Genomic DNA, 5,718 nt, shown 5'->3' with positions numbered 1-5,718 from the left:
GGCTTTGCCTTGGATCATCTTCTTTATGTACTCCTCAGCATTCTTTTGGCGGCAAATATCAGGAAACCTGACTCAAGCTCTCATCAAGAATGAGAAGGGGGAAGGGGTATTGGCTCCATCTCTATAGTGTTCAAAGACTGATTCAGTTGTTTTCATAGCATGTTAGATGGTACCTTTGGCTTTTACTCTCTTGATGTGTCTTGTTCTTTTTTATTCTGTGCACTTATTTCTTTTTCAGTCAGGCTGTTGTCATGGGACAAGAAAAATGGCCGTTGATAGCTACAAATTACATCATTACACTGGTGTTTTGAAGGAAAGCAGCTCCCCTTTTCTTTAGCATTCCTGTATCAAATCTCAGGGAAGACTCTGACTGGCCCTGTTTAGGTCTTAAGCCTATCCCTGAGCCAATCACTGTGGTTTTGAAAATGACCTGCTTTAATTGGCCAACTCACACACATGCCTCTGGGTGGGATGATGAGGAACTAAGATAAATACTCCTTCAAGACCACAGGGAGGAGGAGGAAGGGAAGGGTTCTCCAGCAGGCATCCACTATACTTCTGCCCCAGCATTGTAATCAGAAGAGGTACTATCTTTTCACTCTCCAAATCCTTACTATGTTCAAAGCCTCAAGAGAAGGTACGAGGCTTTGCCCAGTGGTGGCTGCATGTAACTCCTCCTCCTACTCTAGGAAAGGGTGAGAGAGGCCTTCTTCTGAAGCCCTTTTCTCCTGATCTCTCTTGGCAGATGTTTAACTGTTCTGGGAAGCTCTGAAGGAAGAAATTATCCTAAACAGGTCTCTGATTCATAGTATACCTAACAGCTAGTATCAACTTCTTGTTTGGCTTTACAACACAATTCTGCTACTCATCTTAACAATGTCATATATTTTTGTCTTTTAACAGATCATTATTTTGAAAAAGTGTTGATAACATCACAGAGCATCAAGGACATTTGATAAATTGATCTGCAGATTGGCTTTGTCCATACTAGGATTTGTGAAGTCAAATGTCCCTAGAAGCTGTGCAGACTGTGTAAATGGCTGAAGAAGGGTGGATGGAACTTATCAAACTGGGGTAGTAGGTACCATCTCAAGGGGCAGTTTCTAACAGGTTCCATCATTGCCAGAGGGAGTGCAGATACTCACTGATCTTTGCTTTTCAATTCCCTTCTCTTTGGTGGCACATGGGAAAACTGAGCTTCCTTACTTCTTCTTTTTCTTCTTTTTTTTTGTTAATAAAGGAGCAACTTTATTGAGAAGGTTCCTACACTGACTGGCCAGGGCCGCAGCACAGGCTGGGGAGCTGATACTGCGACCCCAAGTGGCCCTTCCTTACTTCTTGAAGAATGGTCATGCGACTTGCTTTGACCAATGAAATCTGAGTTTAAGTGCTGTAACTTACTTTAGGAGGAATGATATAACTGCTAGGGCTTGGCTTCTACCTCTGTCTGCCTTGGTGTTTGTAAATGTACCTATTGATGTGGAGGTTTAGTACTGAGCTGTCACTGAGGGGACACCTGCTGGAGAATCACCCAGATCCACAGCTGCCTTGGGTAGATGAGGTGTGACCTTTTTGTGTTTGGAAGGATCTTTGTTACTGCAGCAAAGACTATCCCGTCTCTACTAATATATGTGCTTAGTGTTTGTTGCCTGAGCCATTTTTTTCCTTTCCTCAAGAGAAGCTAGAAATATAAATTTGGGTGTGAGATCTTTGATATGTTAAGGGAAAAAAGAATTTAAGGCTGAGCCAGCAAAGCCAAATTCAGCTTGTCAGCTACTATGAATAATCCCTGGCTTACAATGATTTGGCTGATGATTTTGCAACTTTATGATGGTGTGAAAGCATCCCCTTATAACTATTCTACTTTTTACTTTCAGTCCAGTATCAGAAAAATTATACAAGATATTCAAAGCTTTGTTATAAAATAACCTCTACCACATAGTTAGATGACTTTGCCCAACAGTGGGCTAACAGGAGTTTCTAAGCATGTTTAAGGACAAATTGGCTGAGCTATTGCACTTGTAGGTAAGATACATTAGATGCATTTTTGATTTGTGGTTATTTTCAATTCATGATGGGTTTTGTCAGGATGTAACCCAATCCTAAATTAAGGAGCACCTGCAGTTTGCAATTTTGATTTACACAGTTTGAATAGAGAGTGGAGCAGAGCAGTAATCCTGCCTGGATTTCTACAGTGCTTAGTGTCTGTAAATAGCTTTAATGGCTCTCTTGGCCTTGGATTTCTAAAAAAAATATTATTTTTTGGTGGTGATGATGATGTTGGGAATGGAAGTTAGGGCCTGCTCCATTCTGCCCGGCAAGTGCTCTACCACAGGGGCCACTGGAAGCCCTTTTGTTTGCATTTTGTTTATCAGTGTCTGGTCTTGAATTTGATATCCTTTTGCCTCTGCCTCCTGAGTAGCTGGAGTTACAGGCATCTGCACCATGAGTGACTCCTTCATTTTAAAGATGGGTGGCAGGGACAGGTGAGGAACCATGTCTTTGTGTAGCTCCTGCACCCAAGGCAGATTTTCAGTAAATACTGGTAGTAGGATTTGTTGATTAGTAGATTACTCAGAACTATCACTTCTTCTTTTGATACTGGAGAAACAGTTCTGGAGAATTGTTTTTGCTCTATTGTTTCACTTTTTTCTTTTTGCAATGGGCTTGGGATTCATCAAAGCTCATTAAACTTTAAAACACAATAGTTCAAATAATTCATAGACAATACCCAGTGTATTAATGAGGAATTTCTTAGTAGCAATTCAAACTGCCTCAGATAAATCATAGCTTAGTGCTTGCTTGAACTATATACACATACTCCAGAGGTAGGGAGGACGGCAGGCAGAGCTGAAATTGGGGACTCAATGCCCTTGGCACTCCATGTCTTTCCCTCCGTGGTTTGATTCTTCTCCACTCTTTGTTTTGGTGCCAGTAGATCCATGTCACATGGTAGATCCTGCCACTTTCAGGTCCAATTTCTTTTTTTTTTAATTTTTTCTTTTCTTTTCTTTCTTTCTTTTTTTTTTTTTGTCATGGGCTTGAACCCAGGATTCAGGGCCTGGGCACTGTCCTTGAACTCCTTCACTCAAGGCTCACTAGCTACAGCTCCACTTCTGGTTTGGGGTTAGTTAAATGAAGATAAGAATCTCATGGACTTTCCTGCCCAGGCTAGCTTTGAATCATGATCCTCAGATCTCAGCCTACTTAGTGGCTAGGATTACAGGCATGAGCTACCAGTGCCTGGCTCAGGTCCAATTTCTGACAGTGTGTCTTCCAAGGAAATTAATGAAATTCCTAATCTTATTGACTAATCTCTGAATCAGCCAAGTAGTTAGGGCTGGGTGTTTTAATTAGAATTTTCCTAGTTGCAAGCGACAGAAAAATAAAATTCAAACTGCCTTAGTGTTAGACCACAGTCTATTCCTAAGAGCCACAGGTAACACCACTGGATTGGACAAATTCAGGGATAAGCCAAGATCTGCTTCCTCCCCTCCACCCTATCCCAGAGGCAGTGAGGATACACAGGGCCTGCAAGGGTGCAATGTGGCTGGATTGGGAGGGTTTAAGCTCTGTTTGCATAGCATCCTATATAAAATAGAAAAACACCCATATCAAATAAGAGGGGGAACCTAATGCATTATAGGGAGGTAGAAGGGTTCAAAGACCACCAGCTACCTCTTGGTGCCACCGCTGCACTATATTTAACTTGTGGAAGCAAAGGCACAGTTGGACCGCCAGGGCCCAGCCATGATCTAAACTAGGCCTTGGAGAGGACCTACTCTAAGCTCATACATTATTATTAGTCCCTGAACAGAGCTCAGTTTAATTTTTTCCAAGCCCCACTAGAGAACACATAAAGTAACATTTGCTCCTGTTCAGTGTTTTCTTCCATATAAATGTCCAGACCCTCCTTCATCTTATGTGAAGAATGTCAGAAGTCAATTCCATAGCACCCAGCTTTGATCTCTGTACTGTAGTAAAGGTGCTGTGGGCTTTTCTGCCGCTGAGAATCATGGTCTTCCTCAAGACTATCAAATTACTACTTGTATTCAGTGTATATTCTTTAGGGCCTTACTTTGTGCTGTGCTGTGGTGTGTGTGTGTGTGTGTGTGTGTGTGTGTGTGTGAGATGCTGGGATAGGTGCTGTGGTGTGTGTGTGTGTGTGTGTGTGAGATGCTGGGATAGGAAAGGGGCTTGAATTCAGAACCCTGGGTGTTCTTCCTTAGCTTTTTGCTCAAGGCTGTTCCTCCACCACTTGAGCCACAGCTCCGGGCTTTTTTGGTGTTTAATTGGAGATAAGAGTCTCATAGACTTTTCTATCCTGGAAGGCTTCAATTCTGAGTAGCTAGGACCCTGAGTAGCTGAAATTACAAGTGTGAGCCACTAGTACCCCCCATACTTTTTGCTTTCTTATGTAATGTTGCAGATGGTGGTAATGAAAATGGACAGACAACAGCACTGGAACTTGGTCTGAGTCTTCCTCACCCCACCTCCTCCCTTGTCCTGGGGCTTGAACTCGGGGCCTGGGGTGCTGTCCCTGAGCCTCTCTGTGTTCAAGGCTAGCACTCTACCACTTGAACCACAGCACCACTTCTGGCTTTTTCTAAGTAGTTTATTGGAGGTAAGAGTCTCATGGACTTTTCTGCACTGGCTGGTTTTGAACCATAATCCTCAGATTTCCTGAGTAGTTAAGATTACAGGCATGAGCCACCAGCACCCAGCCTATCTTTTCATAAGACCACTTCTCTTTTTTTATATTAATACTTTTTTTATTGTGAAAATACCATACAGAGGGGAAGGGAAGACCACTTCTCTTATCCAAGAAGATTCCAGCACCCTAGGGAAGAAGGTAAATGATATCTAGGTGCACAAATGTGCTGGGCTTGGGTTCCACTCAGGAGCTTCCTCTCTCTCTCTCTCCTTTCTTGCGTCCATCTGCACTCCAAGGCGGCATGAACTTTTTCTTTCACTTCCTTTTCTTACCTGACATGTCTCTGAGAAGGCTGAAAGTTACAGAATATAAACATCATCACCCCTAGCTGGTCTAGCCAGAAAGGTAGGGGACTACCCTTCACCCTATGGGGTCTGCAGATGCCAATGTGGTTGTGCCAGCATTGCTGGTGCCGCGTTGAGGGCTCTGTGTGTGTGTGTGTGTGTGTCAGTCTTTGAAGCCTGGCGGGCACGGGGATGTCACAGGTCCATCTTTCCCTCTAGGAGGCTGAGAGGTGGGAGGGGGGCTAACTATGCAAATCCTACTAGGAAGGAAAGGGCTCCCTGGTGGGCACACTCCCCGTTCAGTGAACACTTAGGACCAAACCTAGGGTCAAACTGGGTCAGCCACAGCGTCAGCCCCAGGCTGCGCAGCGGGCAGGCTCGGCGCTGAGCAGCACTGCGGTGGCCCGTGGGCGTCCAGGTAACCCCAGCGCCTTAATCCTCTTGCTCTTGCTGCTCCATGGAAAAATAAAGCAGGCTTGCAAGACCACATCCTCGGGGCTCCGTCTCCACATAGGAGCTCCCAGGAGGGAGCGGGATGGGTCCACGCAGGCGGTGCCCGCAGGGGCCCTGGACCTGTCCCATCGCCACCCTCTCCCCGGGGCGCGGCGGGTGCGGGCGGCGGGGTGCGGGGATGCTCTTATATAACCGCTCCCGCGTCCCGCTTTCTCCTCGCGCGCGCTCCTGAGGCGCGGGGTGGGAGCGCCCCGGGCGGCGCTGGAA

The 5,718-nt window shown here is 45.2% G+C and overlaps 1 protein-coding gene across 1 annotated transcript in view; it reads left to right on the top strand.

Moving 5' to 3' along the window:
* The first annotated feature begins 5,025 nt into the window (after positions 1–5,025).
* Positions 5,026–5,718, top strand: part of Jdp2 (Jun dimerization protein 2) — a 40,738-nt gene continuing 40,045 nt past the window's right edge. The window contains exon 1 of the mRNA XM_013012536.1: positions 5,026–5,059. The gene's annotated coding sequence lies outside the window, so the exon portion shown is untranslated. The remainder of the gene's footprint in view (positions 5,060–5,718) is intronic.

The sequence above is a fragment of the Dipodomys ordii genome, unplaced genomic scaffold, assembly GCF_000151885.1.
Source record: "Dipodomys ordii isolate 6190 unplaced genomic scaffold, Dord_2.0 Scaffold2, whole genome shotgun sequence".
NCBI classification, from domain to species: Eukaryota; Metazoa; Chordata; class Mammalia; order Rodentia; family Heteromyidae; genus Dipodomys; species Dipodomys ordii.
Note: the sequence above shows the minus strand (reverse complement) of the source record. Positions and strands in the feature narration are given on the sequence as shown.